The 24,007-nt window shown below is 36.6% G+C and overlaps 1 long non-coding RNA gene across 1 annotated transcript in view; it reads left to right on the top strand.

Moving 5' to 3' along the window:
* Window positions 1–6,311: 6,311 nt before the first annotated feature.
* Window positions 6,312–24,007, top strand: part of LOC150049999 (uncharacterized) — a 33,526-nt gene continuing 15,830 nt past the window's right edge. The window contains exon 1 of the long non-coding RNA XR_016538696.1: window positions 6,312–6,430. This is a non-coding gene — a long non-coding RNA (uncharacterized LOC150049999). The remainder of the gene's footprint in view (window positions 6,431–24,007) is intronic.

The raw sequence follows: 24,007 nt of genomic DNA on the forward strand, positions 1-24,007 counted from the left end.
GAGCTCTACCACTTGAGCCTCAACACCACTTCCAGCTTTTATCTAGGCATGTGGTACCGAGGAATTAAACCGGGTCTTCGTGCATACTAGGCAAGCACTCTACCACTAGGCCAAAATCCCAGCCCCAGGAACTGGGTTTCTAACTAAACTATCCTTCCACAGAAGTATTAGAATTGTTACTTATTTATAGATCTAAATATCTGTATGTAATATTTGATTTTAAACAAATTTGTATTTCTCTATATATGCAAGCAGAAATATAGAAACAGATACACATATATATGAATATTATATACATATTTTGGGGCGCAAGGCTGGTACTCTACCATTTTGAGCCACATCTCCACTTCCTGATTGTTAATGGAGTTGAGAGTCCCATGGACTTTCTTATTGAGTGCTGGCTTCGAACCTTGACTCAAATATCGCAGCCTCCTATTAGTAGCTAGGATTATAGATATGAGTCACCAGTACATGACTTCCAACAGTGTTTTCAAATATTCTGATCTGAAAAATCTCCACATTAAAATCTTTTAAATTAAAATTTCATTACTTTTAAGTACAATAAAAAAATAAAGAAAAAAAAGAAAGAATAATGGATTTATCTTTCTTGGTAAAGAAATAAGAATAATTTACATATTGGTCTATTGGTTATCAGTTTAAAAAGTGTACCACTTTGTCAAAAACATTTGTCTATTAATTATCAGTTTAAAAGGTATATTACTTTACTTTGTTAAACTGCATGGAGGAAAAATGGCTAGTAGTAAACATTATCACCAGCAACTTATATTTATAAAGAATTTTATAAAGTGAAATAAGTTCAAATTACCACCATTATAAATTTATGAAGTAGTGAAAACAAATTACCATATAATTACCATCCAAGTTCATCCTGATTAATAAGTACATTTCTAAGAAAAACAAGGTTTTTGAAAAGGATGACCATACTTAGAATTCAAAAAGTACTCTTTTTCTCATGAGTCCTGCTGAGATGGATAAACTGCCACTCACATTAGGTACAGTGGCTTGTGGCTGTCTGTAATCACAGCTACCCAGGAAGATTGAGCAAAAACATTAGTTAAGGCCTGGTCTCAAACCATGAGACAAGTGTGTCAGTTCATACCTAGCATCCCAGCTACAAAGAAGTCCATGAGAAGGAAGGCCGGTCCCAGGCAACAACACAAGATACTGTTCTAGAATAAGTAAAGTGACAAGGTGTGAAGGGATGGCTTGTGTTGACTGCCTGACTAGAAAGCATCAAGTGTTCAGTGTAAGTCCCAATACCAGTAATGATAACAACTGCCAATAGCTGATATTAAAAACTTCCAAAGTTCCTTCAGTTACAGTGGTGTCTTTAGAGACTGGAAATCCCCATTCTCTAAACAAAAGCTCACTCTGGACTCCACAGGAAGACTATCTGTGGTGGTCACCCAGCTTCCACTCTAAAAAACTGCCAGGGCTCCCCTGACTTTCCAAATGCACTAAGTAAAATTGGTCCAGCTATTGTGAGCCCCAAACAAACGGTAAACAATGAGAGGAATGTGTTTTATTTCTCACACTCAGCAACTCCTTTCTGAAAATTTTTTAATAAAATTCTTATGATCTGAATTTGATTATTTGAAATAGGAAAGGGAAGGGGAAAAACAAGATGATTGAGAGTGGGTGGGGGAGGGAAATGGGACAAAATATGAGAAGGGGTATCAATGTATGAGAAGTAATGCACCTACTAGCTGGCGAATGTAACCTTAACCCCTCTATACTTTACAATAAAAATATAAATAAATACTAAGAAACATTTTATGATCTCTATAAAAATTCTGAAAAATATCTCCAAATTATCATATGATGTGAAAGAATACAATCTATATGGCTTCATCACATTAGGATACATCAATAAATTAAACTTACAAGACACTATCACAAGATAATTGATACACTGATAATAGAGAAATATCAAAATTGTTACCCTAGAACTAAAGGATTCGTTTTAGCATTAAAGAAATTGCATGCCTACACATCTCTAGCCATAAAAGAAATACAAATCAAAACAACTCTAAGATTCCACCTCACTCCAGTTAGAATGGCCATGATTAAGAAATCTAAAAACATCAGATGCTCGCAGGGATGTGGCCAGGAGGGATCACTATTACACTGCGGATGAGAGTGCAAACTCGTTCAACCACTATGGAAAGCAGCAGTATGGCAGTTTCTCAAAAGACTAAACATAGAGCTCCCCTATGACCCAGCAATTCCACTACTTGGCATTTACCCAATCGTCCAGAAACAAGGACATGCTAAATCCACTAGCACCGCGATGTTCATTGCAGCACTATTCACCATAGCAAAGATATGGAACCAACCTAGATGTCCCTCAGTTGATGAGTGGATCAACAAGTTGTGGTATTTGTACACAATGGAATTCTATGCTGCTGTCAGAAAGAATGACATCACCCCATTTGTTAGGAAATGGAAAGACTTAGAAAAAAAATCATAGTAAGTGAAGTAAACCAGACTCAAAGGAACATAGGCTCAATGGTTTCCCTCATTTGTCAAAATCAGTAGAAACCTTGGGCTCTTCTAGCAGAGATTTGCAATAGAGCAAAACCTAGACACATAAGGTCTGTATACACTATGACGATAAATGAAAGGACCTCTAGGATATAGAAACAAAAGCCATATAATGAGTGATTATTGTCCTTAATGTGCTATGTTATCTGTCATCTCTTTTGCTTACCTGGCCTAGACAAAGCTCAGCAAATCTCTGAAGGTGGGTGCTCAATTACAGCAGGAAGAGGCTACCTCCCGTCAGTTAATCTAACATCTGCCTGGAAAGCTAGAAGTGTTGACTGTGATCTAGAGCAGAAAACAAGGTGGTAAGTTTGCAGTAAGGAGGCAAAGAAGGAAGGTGAAGTGTACAGTAGAGACAAGAAAGGCTACCACAACCACTTAGGTAAGAGTTCTGACCAGCCATTTCAACTGTCTCCAACTTACTACTCTAGAAGGCTCTTCTTCTCGCTAGGGTATTGTGCTCAGCGTTTGGAGTTCTTTACTTTCCCCTTCTCTGACCTGTGGCCTTAGGAACTGAATCCATTTCAAGTAGTGCCTATGCACTGATGTGATCCCCAGTGTTCATTTTGAGTACTGCCTGTGCTCTTTTGATATGGACATGTGGGCCATCTAATGCACCACTGCTAATACAGGACCCTTGAACATGTGCCCCACGTCAGCCATCCCAGCCAGTCAGAATCAATGGCAGCACCACCTACTTACTTCTGTTTTCCCCAACAACATTCTAGTCAAAACAACTCTTCCCTGTCACTCCCAAAGGTCTTCCACAGGCACCTTTGTTCCCTAGCATTCATTCCCCACACTGCCAGACACAGGCATTTCCTTTTCTTTTGAAGAACAGCAACTTCACAATCACAATTCTGAGGAAACATTTACTATGGTTTACCTCTGCTCCTAGAACCAACTCTTACTGTAGTCAAAAGTCCCTGCATCATCTGTTCCCTCCCAATGACCACTTTTCCTCCTCCTCCTCCTCTATTCAAAATATACCAGTGCCTTGAGCATGGGAAGTCCCATTGGAACGGAGCCCATGAAGTCATTCTCTTTTCACTCTTAGGGAAAGGATTTTAAATAAAATTCACTGTGTACAAAATTTCTCTTGGATGCTATATCATAATCTCTGGTTTGGTTCTTTGTACACTGTCCCTCTTTCTGTCCTTGGAGTCAGTCCTTCAAAAACCCTTGTCATTGCAAATTCCTCTCCTTATCTGGAAATTATGTTCCCATCTCCACACAGGATCCACTGCTTTTCCCTATACAGGACTGACAGTGATCCACAATTAAATATTCCAGGATGCGTTCTGATTTGATTACTCATTCTAGTAAAAGGCCACATGGGGCTTCAACAAAACACTGCACAGTGGGAGAAGGGTTGGCAATTCAAATCAAGATGATCCAGAAGACTTTGCATATATTTGTTTCCTCCATTAGTCTGCTCTCTGAACATACAATATTTACTGCCTCCATTGGTCTGCTCTCTATACATATATTTACTGCCCCTGTAGTATATCAGGCATCATATACATTTTGAAGGGTGACTATCAGCAAATGTAGGTGAAAAGTACACCTTACTCCTGCAACCACTCATGATACTCATATGTCCAAATACACTTCAAATGAAAACCAGTATCTGCTCTAATGCAAATTGATCTGCAAACCTTCCTTGGTTCATAGTACACATAACATATTACATTTTAATGTAGATCTGTTTCATTATCTCTGTACATGCTCTTTTCCACATTAAATTAGGTCTTATCCTTCTGTATCACAAGAGTAGACTATAGCACAGTATCAGCAACACAAATATTTGCCTCACATTACCAACTCAAAAGACACAAAATGACTGGGAAAAAAAACCTTCAAAATATCTCTGTTTTTTCCATTTACCTTCATCCAAATTCCCCTCCATCCCCCCATTTCCTCATGACCGCTTTCAATTGTTAAAAGGAGCACATCATGGAGAGAGGAGGATGGATTTTTCTTCTACTCTATAAATACATACTTCGTAGACATATGTATACAAATATACATATTGCATAAGCAAATTTAATGTATCTTAAAATATAATTTATAAGAGGACAACACTTTTCCAAATGCAACTCAGCAATATGAATTTTTAAAATAGGGTTGTTTCACAGTCATTGGGTGACTGAAAGGTGACTTTCACCCGCAACTACATTAGTTAGTCAGCAATTCAATTTTGTCAGATCTGTAAGAGGGGGTAATAGCTGCAAATTGTCCTGACAGATGCTACCAGCTGCTTCTGTAAAGCAACAGTTATACAACTTGCTCTCTCTCAGTTTGAAGCAGAAAGAAAAAAATTTTCTTTAACAGTTATTTTCCATTTTCAAGTTTGGAATTAAAAGTCTGAAACTGCCTCTGTGCACAGTACACAAAAGCCAGTTCACAAAAGCTACTCTGATACATAATTTTAACTGCTGACTCATTTTTTCACAATTTGACCACATTTTAATGTTTCCATGAAATTTTACACTACATCTGAAATAATACCGCATTTTTTTCAAGAACTGTTCAGATCCTTCACTTCATGAAGCCTAAAAACCATGGTGAGTGGTGTGTTCAGTGTATAATGCAGGGAGTACTTGCCACAGGTCCAAGCAGGAGAAACTGAAGTTCCAGGAAATCAGAATGTGACTACTACAAAATAAGTGTCTTGATTCCTGTTCCTTCATTTAACAACAGTAACATTCCACTCCACATGAGAAAACCATTCATATCAGGAAATCATTCTACCTTTAATTCATGCTATTTATTCAAACTCAACAACACCACCTGTGATTTTCATGGTCTCCAGAGTGTCATGCATATGCTCTGTTCTTATAACTCAGTCTTACTCCCAAGGCATGGCGCACTGACTATCTTCTCCTGGGAGGACTTCCTCGAAATTCTTCAGCAGCCCATTCTCCAGCTCAGAATCATTTTTAATATATTTTTATTGTACTTAATAGAAGGGTTACATTATATTCACCAGATAGAAGATGCTTTACTTCATAAACATTGATACCCTTTCTCATGTCTTGGTCCCCATTTCCCTCCCCCGACCCTCATCTTGTTTTCCCCCCTTCCCTATCCAATTTCAAATAACCAAATAAACATATATACAATATATCAGATAACAAGGTAAAATACTGTAACAATTCGAGGTAACCAAGGGACAGCAAAAGAGATGAGAGATAACATAGTACATTAAGGACAACAATCACTCATTATATGGCTGTTGTTTCTATATCCTGGAGGACCTTTCATTTAGCATCATACTATATGGCCTTATGTATCTAGGTTTTGTTCTATTGGAAATCTCTGCTAGGAGAGCCTAAGGTTTCTACTGATTATGACAAATGAGGGAAACCATTGAGCCTATGTTCCTTTGAGTCTGGCTTACTTCACTTAAAATGATTTTATTCTAAGTCTTTCCATCTCCTTACAAATGGGGCGATGTCGTTCTTTCTGACAGCAGCATAGAATTCCATTGTGTATAAATACCACATCTTGTTGATCCACTCATTAACTGCGGGGCATCTGGGTTGGTTCCATATCTTTGCTATGGTAAATAGTGCTGCAATGAACGTCATTGTGATAGTGGATGTGGTATGTCCTTGTTTCTGGACAACAGGGTAAATGCCAACTAGTGGAATTGCTGGGTCATAGGGGAGCTCTAGGTTAAGTCTTTTGAGGAACCACCTGTCAGGAAGGCTCTTTTCCTTTGTTTTGCAGAAACTGTTCTGTATTCAAACAGAACCCTACCTGTATTAATCACTTCTGGAAAGGATTGTACTGCACCACCTAGCAAAAACCCTGAGAAACTTCAGCTTCCTGAACAACTAGCTGCAAAAAACTATGAAACGTAAGTAATACATTCCTTCAGCATTTGAAATGCTCATCAACTCCAGCCTTCACTCACTCTATTCATGAACAATATTCTTATGCCATCTGGTCCCTTACCTCTTGGAAAGTTAATAACCTTTGCTTCCTCTCTTACCACTTGGACACTTGGTGATTTCTTTCACATATCTTACATGCTAGCTTAAGCTCCCAGACTTAACAACAAAGAGGTTTTATTATAACAGTTCTAAACACGCATATATTTTGACCATATTTATTCTTTTTTTAATCTCTGCTCCTCTTGTTCATTTCTGGTTGCGTATCAAGCTCATGATTAAAAATGAAATTAATGTCCCCTAAGATATATTCCTCTTTGTTATGGCTGGTATCTAAAATGTTGCCCCAAAGCTATATGCTAAAGATTCGATTGCCTGCTGATATGCTTTTTACAAAGTGGTGGGATCATGAAAACTTTGTTCTCACCAAAGGATCAACCTACTCATGTGTCCATAATTTGATGAGCTATTGGGAAGGGATAAAAACTTTCCAATTTGAGCTGGGACTTAAGGTTGTTAAATGCATCCCTGAAATGTGTCCTTGTAAATGATGTTTGTTCTGCTCTCTTCTCTCTCCTATTTCTCTTCTATCTCTGCTCTCCAGTCTTCAATTCTCTTTCTCCTTCTTCCACTTCTCTCCTTTTTCTCTTCTCTCTCTCTCTCCTGCCTACTTAACGTGAATAAATGGCTTCCTCCTCCACATATTCCTGCTACCATGATGTTCTGCTTCTCCCCAAAGCAGACTGAAACTATATCCCAAAACAAATGTTGCCACCGTTAAGCTGATTTTCTTAGGTATTTTGCCATGGAGCTAGAAGGCTAGCACATTCATTTACTAGCTATTTTTTCATATATTTTTATTGTGATTAATAGAAGGGTTACATTATATTCACCAGATAGAAGATGCAATACTTCACAAACATTGATACCCTTTCTCATGTCTTGGTCCCCATTTCCCTCTCCCCACCCCTGCCCCTCATCTTGTTTTCCCTGCTTCCTTATCTATCCGATTTCAAATAACTAAATAAGCATATATACACTATATCCGATAACAAGGTGAAATACTGTAACAATATAAGATAGCAGAGGGACAGCAAAAGAGATGAGAGATAACATAGTATATTAAAGACAACAATCACTCATTATATGGCTTGTGTTTCTATATCCTGGAGGTCCTTTCATGTAGTGTCATACTATGTGACCTTGTGTATCTAGGTTTTGCTCTATTGGAAATCTCTGCTAGGAGAGCCCAAGGTATCTACTGATTATGACAAATGAGGGAAACCATTGAGCCTATGTTCCTTTGAGTCTGGCTTACTTCACTTAATATGATTTTTCTAAGTCTTTCCATATCCTTACAGATGGGGCAATGTCAGTCTTTCTGACAGCAGCCTAGAATTCCATTGTGTATAAATTCCACATCTTGTGGATCCACTCATCAACTGAGGGGCATCTGGGTTGCTTCCATATCTTTGCTATAGTAAATAGTGCTATCTAGATATTTTCTTTACCACTGTTTGCAATACTTCATTGATATTATCTCAGAGGCACACTCTGACTCAACTTTCAGATCTTAATGATTCTTTTATTTCTTTACACAAATAAAATTTTCCATTGTCATTCAACTCTTCTACTCAGTAATCTTCAGTAGCTCTCTATTTCATCCAATAATAGGCCAAAATTTCTCCTGAACCAGGAAACAGAAACTTAAGTCTCTGAGCTAGCTAATTAAACTTCTAAATTTCAAAATCACCATCTATGCATATGTGTGGACATTTATATAGTAATATTCAAATGGTAAAAGATTCTTTACAATCTTTTCTATTCACCTAATGAATTATTCCCATCATCATATACTCTTCTACTCCTTGGTTATGATTCCCACTGTGATATCATTAACAATTCGTTATGGATCCCATTTCTTCTAAGTTTCTCTTCTTTCTACTTAGGATGGTTTTCTCACACCAGTAACCTTATGTTTGACCTAATTTTGATACGATTTTCTGACCCTGTTCGAGAGCTCAGACATCAAAAAGATATTCACCATCTTTCTAGAAACTGGCTTTGGTTTAACCCTAAAATGAGTAAATAGGTGTTCTTCATGAACTGCACTCAAAGCTTACTTGCTACTTAAAGCAAGACCTCAAAAAACATCACAACTCATAAAATCAATAATATCACAGAGTTCTTTTGTAAAGAACTTCAAGCATTTACATATATGCAATGAAACTGATGTGCAGTCAAAATGACAGAAACAGATGGTTCTGCCATCACTTTATATGACACTTGTTTCTCCAGGCAGGTGAACAGAAGGAACCAGTGGTAGAAGGTGAAAAGGGTCTTGCAATTTAGAACCCACTGAAGTATAAAATGCCACCAAACTTGTCTCAAATTAAAACACATTTTAGTTTCTTCATTTGAAATCCTATACTGGGTAAGATTAAAAATCTCATAACTACCCAGATTTAAACTCTGAGCTTCTGATCATCCGAGGCCTGAAAATACTGGTTTGTGATGAACAGGTCTTAGGGAAACAGAAGGGGCATTTCCAATTCAAGATAAAACTATATCCATTGAGAATCTATATAACTGTCCAAACAAGAGTTTTCAAGATAAAATATCCAATTTATTTTAAAGTAAGATGTTTTAAATGTTCATATTCACCAAGTTTCACCAACTTACATATTCCTTTATTTAACAGTGATTTATTGATAAGAAATAATACAGTATAATGAACAGAGCACAATATCTGGTATTGTATACCTTGGGTTTCCTTTCCTACCTCCCCTACTTGTTGATTCTGTAGAACTATAGTCCTGGAATAGAAGCCTGGCTTTATAAGATTCACTTTTCTCTACTGTCATGAAGCAGAATGTAGCATGTAAGTCCAGACAGTATTTGGCATTTTCTGAACAACTAAGTATAAACTCACCTCCTTCACTCACGTTCCTTCTTCTGCCATGTCCTATTATGCACATGTTGAGCACAGTTCAACTCCAAAGTTCAGAGTGTGAAAAAGTTCAAACTTTATACTTAATGCTATGAATATTATCTCTCAGCCCAGAAAGCAGAATCACAATTCTGCCATTCTTTGGTGTCACTACTTTTCATCATTCACACTGCAGCTTAAATTTTGCACCCAAGAAAAGTCAAAACTTCCTGCCTACTAGCACATGGTGAATATTAATCCTTAGCGTCCATTCTTTCTTTCACAGTGTGTATCAATACTCCACTACCTAAATATAAGTCTGTGTGTGTGTGTGTGTGTGTGTGTGTGTGTGTGTGTGTGTGTGTCTAAGAGGCCTGGAAACACATTTTTCTTGGTATATCTATCTGGCAATTCTCCTTGGAGCTTCCTCACTCATTTCTGTGTCCATCTTTATATGGTTCTCTTCCCTCAGGATTCCTATGTCCAACTGTCCTTCTCCCTTCTCTAAAAAGATATCCAGTCCTTAGATTGATGGCTCACAGTCATTGGTAATCATCTCATGCTAACTGCATCTGCTATGACTGTTTCCAATAAGGTTTCAGTCACAAGTACAGGATTAACACTGGAAAGCACCAAGGAAAGCTTAGCACCCTTTTGGAGTAACCAAGGAAAAATATAAGCCAAAATTAATCTAACCATGATAGCTTTCTTTTGTCTTCTACTTTCAATATTACCCATGTGATTAGTAATAACATAACTCACTAATTTGTAATTTTCTTCTATCTATAGTTGGTTCCAGTTGGAAATGGAAGTGATGGGTTGCGCTCTGGCTTAGTGAATTAACCCTATTTTTGATCAACTTTCCATAAAATCTAACTAAAAGTGCCTATATTATAGCAAATTTGATAATTAAATGATATTTTAAGAGCCTGGAGAAACTGGTAACACTAAACAGTTATCTACTGGATGGGACCCAAAAAGTGATTAATGTTACCTACCCATCATGCCCAAGTCCTGGAGTGCTAAAGCACTCCAGTTCTTGTATCTGGGTCAGACTTGATCAACGTCCAAAATAAATTAAAAATATAGAAAACATTTTTAACAATATTGTCCATTCAGCCCTTAAGAACAATTGAAGTTTGCACTGCTAATTCTGATGAAATAACAAAAAAGACCATAATGAAAATATACGCGCAGTCTAAAAGATTTGCAATAGAGCAAAATCTTGATACATAAGGACATATAATGTGAAGCTTATTGAAAGGACCTCCAGGATGGTGAAACAAAAGCCATATAATGAATGATTGTTGTCCTTAATGTACTATGTTGTCTCTCATCTCCTTTGCTGTCCCTTGGTTATCTCATATTGGTATAGTATCTCACTTTGTTATCTGATATATTGAATTTATTTGTATTTGGATATTTGAAATTTGATAGGGAAGGGGGGAAAACCAAGACGGGTTGGGGGTGTGGGGGGGGAGGGAAACGGGTACCAAGACATGTGAAAGACATTTGTTTCAGAGTTCATTTGTTGGACTTATGCTAGGAAAAATCAACTAATGGCGATGCAGACAATAAAATATGAGGATTTACCTATCAAACAGCTTGAAAAACATTAAGAAACATTTTAGTAAAGTGCTTATACTTATTTTTAATCAGTCAGAATTTCATTTCAATATCAAGGCACCCTTCACAAACTTATGAAATCCCTGATGACTAAAGTACAACAAGATTCTGCAGGAAAAGGTAACACACCTAAGAGACTGTGATGAAGGGGTGGATGAGCCATGGCATAGAAATCTAAGAGCAGAACAGCATAGATAGTCTATCAACTCCAGCTGGAGAGTGTTGTTTGCTTCTGTTTTCAGGGACAGAGTTCATGAATCATCCCATCAGTTTTTAAAACTTCAATCAGAGAAGTCAACTATTTGATGTGCAATCTTTATTTTCTTCTTTTTTTCCCACCCAAACCATAATATAGTGCAGAAAGAATATGTGTGTGAGGGATGCAAATAATAATCGCTACACCAACTCGTCTTGGTGTTGACAGAAAAAAAAAGAAGAATTCCAGCAGCAATGTGTGAATCACGGGGAAACCATTACTGATGTGGCCAGTTCAGGTCACTGTGTTTTCAGATTGGCGGCCCCACAGAGCCTCCACAGTTCAAGTCCCATCTGACACGCACACATGCACTCTGGATCACTCAAAATAAAAACTGCTCTCCCTACACTTGTCTGTCTCCATGAGGTCAGCATTAAATAACTATTATGTCTGGCATAAACAGCAATGGCTGCTCTTTTTTTCAAATGCCACCAGTTCCCATTTTAAAGTAAATGCCATTTGGTCAAAAATATGTATTCGTCTTGAAATCTGATAGGACTGAGTTGCAAAGCACTTCTGATTTTGTGCTCAGAGTACTTTTGTGGGGAAATTGCCACTACCCACTCAGGCCTCTAGGGCCCCAGAGCTCAGGAATCGCTGAGCTCTGTCATTCTCGCCTACTTCTGCTGATTCCATGAGCCTTAGTGCCACCTCTGTCCATCATCATAGCATGTCTCTAATGTGTCTTAAATTTTTTCAAATGAAAATAGAATGACATACAATGATAATTTTTATAGTAACTGTAAATTTACATTATTTTATTAATAAAAATCAATTGTGCAAGCCTCATGTATTACTGTTCTACTGGACCCCAGTAATTATGAATACTGTCAATCTACCTTCTATTAGTAACATTATTCTGGAATTTTAGGGTTATTTTTAACCATTTTAGAACATATTAGTTTTACAAGTTCTCATTTACATACACACATACATACATAAGACAAACCCAAGTAAACCTTGCTTCTGATGTCTCTCTCTGTCTCTCTCTCATCTCAACACAACCCCCTTTCTTAAAACATTTATCAGGAAAACACTGACTAACACACTGAATTCATAACCTAACTTTGGGGATTGAAACTTCTTCCTACAATTACTTAATAAAAACAAATATTGTTAAAACCATTATCAATGCTTTGTTTTCCTGCTAGCATATAAGTACTCTATCAAATGCTGAAGTACTTGTTTTTTGAATACATACCAAGAATATGACTAGCATTTGGCAGAGGAAGTGGATGAATATCTTAGTTTCCAGAATGCCTCTCTCTATACCCCTATGAACATTTCTAATTAGGGTTATGGCAACACTTGATAAATGTTCCAGGTTTCATACCCTGTAATCATCAGATTCTCATATGATTGGATAAAAAGATATTTGCATGATACACATGAAGCTGCCAAAATCTCTGACTGCTTAGTGCAACATCAAAGTAGATGGATGTGGTCCTGGGAAGGTAAAAGACAGAAAATTCCAAAATACTATGTCCCTCATTATAGCATCAGGTTCCGAGATTTTCCCTCAGTTCCCTCAACTTGAGAAAGTTACCAAGGGAATTGCTGATAACAGTATGACTCTTCTTTATAACTGCAGGGAACCTCAGGAGAGCAGTCATTATGTTTTCCAACTGTTTAAAAATAATTTCCTTTCTATAGCTGAATTTTTAATGTTTACTATCTGTAAAAGATGGTTTTAATGTACACGAAAGATGGAAGGCAAATTATCAGGAACTGCCCCTTCCCCTGGGAATTTCTATTTATAATGCGAAAGACATAAACATGAATGTAACTTCAATAGGAGTACATGAAGACATTAAATTTTAGGTAACAGAAGATCAATAGAAAGGTTATGCCAGACCTGAGGGAGAAAGAATCAAACCTGCTTGTGAGAACCTCAGAAGAGAACAAAGTGTAGACTTTGAAAGAGTGAACCAGAACTCACTGGGAGGATTTCAAAATGGAGGAAATCACTGAGTAGAACTTAGGCCAAGTTCTCAGGAAAGGGGAGATCATAGGCAATGACTGGAGGCCAAAAAGACTGAAGAAAGGAGTGAAAATGAAAATCAAAAAATAGGCCAATTCTACATCTGAAAAAACACTCAACTCAAATACATTATCCTCTACAATGATGCAGTAAAGAAAAAGATCATGTTAGGAAAAGAACTGTAAAATCTTTTTTGTTACCTCCCAAACTGTAAGTGAAAAGTCCAGCCTTCTTCCATTCAAATTGTTTGTCTCAGGTACTTATCACAGCAGTGACCAACTGACTGACACCTTATCTCTTTTTGTTTCTTCTCTGAGTCACTGTACTCTAGCAGTATTGACAACTTCACTGTCTTGAAATAGACCTAAAGCATTTTGAGTCTACCATTTCCTCTGCTGGGAACATTCACACTCAAAGTATTTGATATCCTTGTAACAATTCCATTCCTGACAACAGCTTGGCCTTTCATCAAATGTGACATTGTTTGCTGAAACCTCCCCTGATTCATCCTTTTAAAAATTCCCTATGCTCTCTTTTTCACCTGTTGCTCTATAACCTAGGTAACTTATTTGATTATGAACATACCTATGTCTATCTATAAATATGTATACCACATTCATCTTTTAATTTTTGTTTTCATGAGGGCAGGAATCTCCTTTTATCTGTGTCTGTTCACTTCTGAATCTCTGAAATAGTTGTTTGGCACCTGGCAGACATTCAATTACTATTTTATAACTTAAGAAACAAATAAATGGGTCAACCTGAATGAGGTTAAAATACCTCATTAAGATCATTAAGATAAAATTAAAAGTGTCAGAATACTCTATGCACATGTATGTACATGAAAAATGTGGCTTTCTGTGATTGGTTTGGGATGACAGGGAAGGGTTTGGGATGGCAAGGAGGGAGAATAACAAAAAGGACGAGTATGCTTATGTGGACATGTCAATGTTAATGATGTCTGCAAAAAGGGACACTTTCCAGAAGAAAGTGAAGAGTAGCTGATTTGATAATTTTTTTTTGCTAAAAAGTGTGAATAAGACAGAAAACTGGATTAACAGCGCAGGAATCCTCTACAGTTGTAATCCCCCCCCTTACATGAAGGAGTCTTGTCTCCCCAGGGAGCCAGGTGGCAGGAAGCCCTTCCCACTGTGAAGACTAGTTTGCAGAATTCCATGATTTGGGGGCTTGGGAAAAAGTGAAAATATGCAGTGTTTATGCAAAAATAAAGTCTATTCAATGACTTCAAGCCAGTGTTTCCACATGAAAACACAAGACTGAAAGAAAAATTATGAAATCCAAAGATTAAATATAAAAGTCACTTCGATAAGATTAATGCATACTATGTATAATAAGATTCTTAGCTTCCGTCCTTGCAAATTATCAGTTGCCAAAGTTAAGGTAAGTAAAGTTATTTTCTACAAGGACTGTTCCATTTTCCTTTGTTATATAGACATTCATTCTTCTCCAACTGAAAAGAATTGCATATTGTAAGTGTAGATTCATAGTTCTCTATCCCCAAAAGAGAATCAAAGTAGCTCAATGTTTCTCAGTTAGCTAAGAGACTACTATGACATGTTTCCAACAGAGCATCTCTCTGGAAAACAATACTTGTGAATTATAAATTACAGAAACAAGCAACCCCTGGTTAAGGAAAAATCAAATGGAGTAATTCAGACTCTCCCAGAGTGACAAGTGAATAGCTTGCCTTGTTGTGTAAAAGAACAAGTTTCCTGTCTCCTGGCTGTCCTCTGTCCACTAAAGAGTCAACAACATTTTATTGTTTCTCAGTACTCCATTTGGTGCATCTCAACTTGCTTTTTATATTGCCTTAGTTTATGAAAATAAATGTTGTACTTTCCTGGTGGGACCAAAAATAAATGATGGCTCATACTGTACGTGGGTTCTTGCTCATGACAATCCAGACTGCTAACAGATTGTTAATATGTTAACAGTTCTATTATAAGATGCTCAAAAATGTAATTTTAAGGCCATTTGTGGAGCTGGATTCTGCATGCCAGGGGTCATCAGGACTGACATAGCTGAGAAGCTGTATGACCTCTCCACTCAGGTGTCTGCAAAGGTGTGAAGGGTGAGATAACCCAGCAGTTTAGGGTAGCAGTTTTCAAGCTGTTCTGTTTACCCAGGGGTAGCCATTTTGAGCAGAATATTAACTAAAATAATACAGTAAGTATGATCGAGTTCCTTTTGGTACAGAGCTACTTAAAATTAAACTAAGGGTATTTCACATCCAGAATTTTCTGGCAATGACAAGGGTGAAGAAAAATTACCAAAGGCTGAACTCAAAGAAATTAGTATGTATTTTGCAGTTCCTATTCTCAAAGATATTGGCAGAAACATTTAATCATATGTGATCCAAAATATTTAGCTTTGGTGTTATTCACATGTTTTATTTATTATTTATATATGTTACTTACAAATTACAAGGTGTTCCTACACAGATTCTTGATACTGATATTATAAAGGGGAAGTCTAGCATTAGGTAGGAACCTCTGTGATATCACAAAGAAGAATATACAGAAACATACTTAGTCAGATAAACAGATAGGAGTACACTCCACACATTCATCTCGGTAAATTTTCACTGAATGAGTGGCAACATTTTGAAAGAAAATATTTAGTAGAAGGTTGTTACCTACTGTCACAATTGCTACCCTCAAACACTAGATAGTAACAGCGAAGTCCAGCTACTGATTTAGACTGACTCAGACAAATTTCATACAAGTCAATTTTCCTCAACACTTCAGTGCCATACACCACAGCAAATGTTTATACTCACAAAATTTCCATAAGTCAATGTGTACTCTTACCTTACGCTGTGTCGTTCAGTATTTTTTTACAAACTAAAGTATTATAGAGAGTATTTTCACATTGTTATTATGTGTTTTACTTTAGTATTTGTGTATATTTATCATTTATACAACTGAAATTGTAGGGGAGTGTTTTGGTTTTTCAGGTGTCCACACCCCACCTGCTCATTCTCTCCCTCATATTACTAGGCAGAGGTGATATTTCAAGTAAACATGCAGAGCTTCTGTTTGCCAAGGATATTTAAATATTTTCATGATGATAACTTTATTTGGAAGCCAATTCTTTAAAAAGCCTTTAACCAGTACTCCAGATTTCCCAGCCTAGTATGTTTTTCCAGTAATTGCATATAAACGCATAGAGACAATTGCATGCTGATGCACTCTGACTGTTACAAGGCCCTGAGCCCAACTCTGAATTCCAAAGGTAGGTTCAGCATCACCTAAAACATACATTGAGTTTAAGGGAAAAAAATTCCTGAAAGAAACTAAAGAAGGCTCACTACTCCCCTAACTTACAACTAAATATACACAAAAACAATGGTAATATGCCAAGTGAGAAAACCCCAAATCAACTCAGACCCGGTGATCATAAGGCCAGTGGGATGTGTGCACTGCACTGCACTGCTGGCCACGGCCACTGGGCTAGACCTCGTCCAGGTGAGGAAGAGGCTCCTTCTGATACGCTCTCCACAACTCACACGCAAGTCATTCCATACGTGAGAGCACGTCTGTTTTCTTCACAACTGTTATCTGGGAATAGAGCTATCTTCTTCCTAAAACTATTATAAAGGACTTCAAACTCCCAGAAAAAAATAGAACTATTAGTGTTTTCTGGCATTTTTACATTTGTGTTATTTAAATGTAAGAAAGAAAATGTTATTTTTCTATAAGAATGCCTCCTAAATATAACAAAGCAAAAGGGCTAAAGAGACCAGGCCGAGCAGGATTCACAATCTTCCCAGGGCTAGAAGTTCAGCAATAATGTTTGCCTAGCAAGCAAATCCTAGAGCTGCCAAATAGAAAACAAGCAAAACCTTTTCCAATTGTATTCCCTCTGAAACATTTAAAACTTCTGCCCAATGACAATCCTTCCTGAAAAGGCCTTCTGAGGTCAGAGATACTTAGAACTGTGCGGAAGTATCAAGTCACATGGGAACAATGCATCGATGCAGGTCTTATTACTTGTGATTAGAGTCAGATAACTAACCTCACACTATGACTTCTAATAAACATTTCTGTACTATACTATAGTATTCTTGAAAGAACTCATACTGCTTTACACAAAACATCTGCAGCTGTGAGGAGGAAAATGTCCACTGACTCACACTGGAGTTGGGGTATTTTGACATCATTTTCAAGGTAAGCAAACAGAGAGAGGTTAAATGACATTGGAAGGTCACATGTTTCCTCTTTCTGAAGGAAGATGATGGTTGCGTTGCAAATAAAGAGAACTTCAACCAGAGAGAATTAGTGGAGCAGTCACAATTTGACCTTTCACCCTCTGACTGTAGCAAGCTATTAGAATTGTGTATATATGTCATCGTTATACTATTGCATGAGAAATGAATTAACTAATTTCCATGCTGATACTCGTGCTGCTAGAAAATCATGCTTCCATTCAATTTTACATAAAAGTATACCAATGAATTTAGACTGTTCTACTAAATCTCATGTAATGTTAAGATTTTTATTATGTCAGGTAACTGAAACCATGTTCCCCATACTTCAGAATTTAACGTATCAGAAAGCATGGAGAAGATACACAAATGTGTAGCTAAGTTGACAAAACTCGGGTTCCTTCTGAATTACTGTTATGTTTTTACTGCTGTCCCTGTAAGTCAGCAGTGTCAATGAGAAGCCTACTGTGTATGAATCAATAGATAATGAGATGAGTGAAGTTTTTGGATTGGAGGCCACTAACACTAGTTCTTTGCTATAGACTTTCAATCCCAGTTACAATATAATTATACTAACCTTAATTTTCCAATGACAAATTTGAACATTTATTTGAGAATCACAAAACAGACGTTCCTCTGCTTACATGTTTCAAAATAGTACTCTTGTTGAATTTTAATGCAACCAAGACATAATTCATATCATAAAAGAGATACAAACTTGTATGAGACTTTACTTACAAGTAGTTATTTTCAGATAAATTTGTATAAGAAAGACAAGGATGTTTGTATGGCACAGAAAACATGTAAAGGGGAATTTTTAGGGATAGTTATGATTTTAACGTAGCCGAGATTATGATGGAAATCAAGACAGTCTTTACGACCCATTTGATTGAATAGTATTGGTTAGCAAGGGTTAAGGGAGAATTTTTGGAACCAAATGTATTAAAAACTCGTTTGGAGAAAGAGAATACAATTAAATGAATATAGAAAAAAAGAGATGATATGAGTACAAAAGGTGAGAAAAATCAAAGGAAAAGCTGTCTTTTTCCTTGTTGGTATTGTTTATATCAGTTTCCCTTTGTCCTCCTCTATCAATCTTCCCTACCTGGGAGTAACAGAACCACAAAAGCAAAATGGAAAGTATCAGTGGTAAATTAGCTTTCTTAGCTAGTGATAGATGTCTCATAATCAGGAAAGAAATAGGATAGCAATACAAACAGAAACTCAAGTATTTTGTGGTATCCAAACTACTGCATATTCTAACAGGGTACTGGAACTAGAGTTAACAAGTTCTCATTTAACCTCCTCTTCATCTTTAAAAGCAGCACTCAAAAGTCTTCACAGCTTAACTTGACTTTCAAGATCATGCATTTGGGATGTATTTATCATTGTTCAGAATAGGGGAGGAAAGTGCCCAGGTAAAAGAAAGGCAATTTCGCAAAATGAATTAAAGATAATTCAAGAGAAAGGAGATTGACAAAGAAAGACACACTTGCCACAACTGCATACATTTTACTTATTTAAGGTACAGATAATGAGATTTTATAATGATCCATACATAAGATTACCACATAAATAATTTTATTTTCTTAAAAAATGGGAAATGCTGACCAATTCTAATAGCTGAGAGATACCAGCCAGGTTTTTGAGGAAGTTATTTAGATGGGAGGAATGATGAGTACAATAAAAGGACTCTGGATACCCCAGAACAGAAGAGCATAATAGAAGGAAATGTTTAAATAAGGAACTGTTTTAAGCAAGAGGTCATGAAGGGAATTAGCTGTTCCCACGAGTCCAGATGCTCCAAATCCACAGGAGCAATGGTAAGAATTCTATGTTTCACTGATAAGGGAATGAGGGGGATAAAAGAATTAAGCTGAAATAGACATCCTAGGAGGAACTGGTACACATGCCATGGCCATACTCCAGTTATATTTGGAAAGAAACTAAATCAGAACAATGTAATTGGAGTTACATTTCTAAAGCAGAAAATAGATTAAAAAGTAACAAATGTATGGCTTCCTTCTGCCAAGTCCTGGGTAGAGAAGGAAAAAATCCACAACTTCTCAATACTTCGCAAAGAACCACTAGTCTTGAAAATAAGAACCAGCATCCTAGCAAAAGCAGAAAATACAGGAAACAACATCACGAGACCGAGACGTGTCACTTACTACTCAAAGTAGTGAAAGATGCAGCAAACCTGCAGATTTTAACCATAGGGTTTTGAAATAGAACAGAAAATAGGGTGCTTGAAAAAGAACAGAAGAGGTTTACTCATCCTTCTCCTTAGAGTTAAGACCAATCTCCTAGTTTGTTCCTTGGTTCTAAACAAAGTAGAAACAATCATAAGCATCTGGATAGAACATAAAATGATCCTTGTACACTCTTCATGCAAGATAGACACCAGGAAGAAATCTTTTATTCAAGGAAGTAGGGTTTGCCCTGTTGAAGAGATAGGAGAGTGAGTAGGTAGGTGCTGGAGAAGGATCTTCTGTAGAATTATGAGTCAACCCAAGAAAACTAAATTTCTGTATCATAAAATTAGCCAGCAAAACAGAAAGAACAGTTCAAAAACATGAAACTTGCTTGGCTTGATTTCTGTTTATATTGGTGAAGTACTTGCTCATTGAGGATCAATATTTCCACTGCAAACAACAAGCAAACTTGACTAAAATATAAAATGACTTACGTCTGGAAAGCACTGGGGAGATTCCAAGGTGTTAAGAATTTGAGAACCAAGATCAAGGAGAGAGAGAAAGGATAAAAGCAAGAGACCTAAATACCAAATCACCACATGGAATGTACAAGTTCTAACATCCGAGCTGAAAATAAAATCATGGGGTAGTTGCTAAGAGATGGAGTAGGTAGATCCACTTTTAAGCTTTGTCACCAAGTTTATAAAACAAACTTTGACAGTCATAAAAGAGGACACGGGTATTTTCTGCATGATTTTACTGATGTTAAGGCTCTACTTTGCATAAAAATGTTGAAAGAAAGCAACATTTGATCGTTGGCAAGTGGCATGCAGAGATGGAGAAACTTGAGAATACATATACCATACTAGCAACACTCTCCTTTTTGAGAAGTGAATTTTAGAAGTGCCCTTAAGATAACAGTCCAATAAGTCACATTTTTATTAGTATTTGATATGTATTTTTGTGTAAATACAACATATGTATGTAAATACATACGTATGTAAATACGATAAAAATTAGGCTGTATCTAGTATCGGTAACATTACTCCATTTATGAGGCAGCACTGTCATGATGTAATGACTTTCTAAAGGACTCACCTCAACACAGCAATGAAATTCCAAAAGGGTGTAGAGGAGTCATTCCACCTGCGAACATCCTGCCCTGGATCCTCCACAGTTCATGTCTAATTCATGTCTTCTGCAAACACAATATACATCCATTCTATACTCCATAGCTCCCCACATCCTCACGTATTCCAACAGCAACTCAACAGCAACTCACAGGTCCAAACTCTCAGCTAAATCAGACATAACTAGACCTAAAACATGATTCATCCTGAGGCAAATTCTGTCTAGCTAGGATGTTTTAAATCAAAGTGTTAAGGTTAAGTGCTTCTCAAACACAGTGGAAGGACATACATCAAAAAAGAAATGGACAACAGGACCCACGTAAATTCACACAAGGAAAGCAACATTAGACCCCAAACTCTATACCAGTTCTCTGCATGTGTTCTCTATTGGACACACAGTGGTGGTTGACACCACAAAGCCTTTGGCAACCCTGCTTCTTTGGCTTTGTAAGTTCATCTATCATATATTTTTCTTCCACAAAGCTCTAAAGCAGAGAGAGACTGCAGAGAGGATGGGTTTTACTCCATCTTCCAGGAAATTGTTCTCCATTTCCACCATAGATTGGCTAACTATACTTCCATCAGCATTCTGTCAAATTACCTAAGCACTCTTCTTAGAGGATTCAGACTTTCTCTACAGCACCCTTCTTTCTCCCAATCCTCACCAGCACAAACCTCAATATGTTGCTAGTGACAATACCGGTTTTCTGGCCTGCTCTTCCAAATTCTTCTGGTTTTTATCCAGCTTCAAAGCTGCTTCCACATGTTTAACTATTTGCTATAGTGATAGTCTCACTTTTCAATATCAATTTTCTTTTTTAGTCTGTTTTGTGATGCAGTCGCTATACCACAGACTGGGTCAATCATAATCAGTAGAAGTTTTTTTTTGTCTCACAGTTCTGGAGACTGGGAAGTCTGAGATTGAGAGACTGCATCTGGGAGGTGCTTCGTGCTATGTCTAAAAAGACAGCAGGACAAACACAAAGTATGATAGAGAGAAGAAAAAAGCTCAAAGAAATTCACCTTTTTTTGAGAGACTTTTGAGAGTTAGAAAAGCCTACAAACCATAACAAATATTCTATTCTAAACATGGCAGTTGTAGCTGAACATCTTTGATATTTTCTCCAGTTTCTTACTAATTTAAAACACTTTGTAGTCTGTGAGCTGGGAGTTGTAAACCTTAAAAAGGTTGTATTATCAAACATTTAAAACAAATGTAGAAAAATTCATATGTAAAATCTTAATAAAAAACACATAAGAGGTAGAATACTAATTTATAGGAGCTATTTCCAAAAAAGAAATAATCTATAACTAAGTTTCAAACATGATTATGAACATAGATCACCATTTTAAAATATCTCTGGATTGAAAGAATGCCACGGTTTATAAAACTGTATTATTTCTGGTGAGATGATTTTTATGGCTAAGTAAAACAAAAGGTAAGATTTTAAGCAAAAATTTAATATCAATCAAACTGTTTTATATTATTTATTTTTTTCTTTTTTTATTGTAATTAATAAAAGGGTTACATGATATTTGCCAGATAGAAGGTGCATTCATTCACATACATTAATACCCTTTCACATGTCTTAGTACCCATTAACCTCTCCCCCACCCACCACCCACCCCCTGTCTTGGTTTTACCCCTTGCCTATCAAATTTCAAATAACCAAATACAAATAAATTCGATATATCAGATAACAAAGTGAGATACTGTAACGATATGAGTTACCCAAGGGACAGCAAAGGAGATGAAAGATAACATAGTAGATTAAGGACAACAATCATTCATTATATGGCTTTTGTTTAATTATTATAATATTTATCATCTAAGCAGAAGTGCATCTTGTGTATTGGAAACTGCAGCACCAAATTGTTGAATTATTTCTTAACGCTGCCTCTAACTTCCTTTACATAGCAGCAATAGATTTTGTTTTGATCTTGATTTTTTTAGTGATTCAGTCCATATAGAGAATTAATAATTAATCTGGTCCTAATATCAATAGCCTGTGAAATACTAAATTAACTGACATTCCGGATTCTTAATTACTGTTTTCCAAGTTAGCATTGATCTTTTCATGGTTGGCTATGGTGCACATTAGATATCTATAAGCAGCTCCAACAGCAACTGGGACATTGTAGGGTGCTCAATAATGTTTTATTGTTTTTGGTCGTGGGACCTGAACTCTGGGTCTCGGCATTGGCCCTGAGCTCTTCAGCCCATAGCTACCACCCTACATCCTGAGCCACAGCACCACTTCCTGCTCAATGAATTTTTGTTATTATTTTAGGAACCAGAATTGGCCACCACACAATAGAAAAATTATTGCTCACAAACATCACATTAATATATAAAAGAGAATGGCTATTAATATCTTTGAAATACATTGTGAAAATATGGCAAGAAAATAAAAAGGTAGCTTGTTAATGATAATCACACTGATAAGACTTATTATTCCTTGTATATTCTACATATGTTCATTCAGCAGGTTTCTCATGTTGAGTACAACAGACTACATAAAGGTAAAGCAAAAAGTAATTCTTGTCCTATAGGATTTAGTCTAGAAAGAGAAACAGAAATCTTATTATACAGGTGAAATTTGTTTTTGTAGAGCTCACTGTGAAACCAACAGTAAAAATACCTACTTAGTATGAGGATAACTATGTACATGTTAAGACTTGAAGGAAGAGTGTAAGGGTAGGGCAATAATCTCTACCATGAAAGAAGAACCCCATACTTGGAGTTTGCAGTACATACAGAAATCTACATAATAGTTCAAGGTAGCTCTCAGGAACGAGAAACTACCAGAATAAATGAAGCTCATACCACTGAGAAAATCTGAAAAAGTTCTCAGGAAATTTGTGAGACCTACATACATACACAGTTAATTATTTGAAATGTAAATATAATTGAGAATGCTATATTTATTTTTAAATCCGTATTCCCAGTGATCACATAAGTCCTGAGTAGAAAGTATATCAGAAGAAAAATCACAATTGCAAACATGAGAAAGGGTAGTAATGTTTGTGAAGTAATATATCTTCTATCTGGCAAATATAATATAACCCTTCTATTAATTACAATAAAAATACCTTAAAAAAGACAGTATTTGTGGAGCATTATATTTCTGCTTTTGTTAGCTCCAATTTCTACAGGCAGATCTACATATGAACATTCCTGGACAGTCTTCACTTTAA

This window comes from Megascapheus bottae, chromosome 18, assembly GCF_031878675.1.
Source record: "Megascapheus bottae isolate mThoBot1 chromosome 18, mThoBot2.hap1, whole genome shotgun sequence".
Classification (NCBI taxonomy): domain Eukaryota; kingdom Metazoa; phylum Chordata; class Mammalia; order Rodentia; family Geomyidae; genus Megascapheus; species Megascapheus bottae.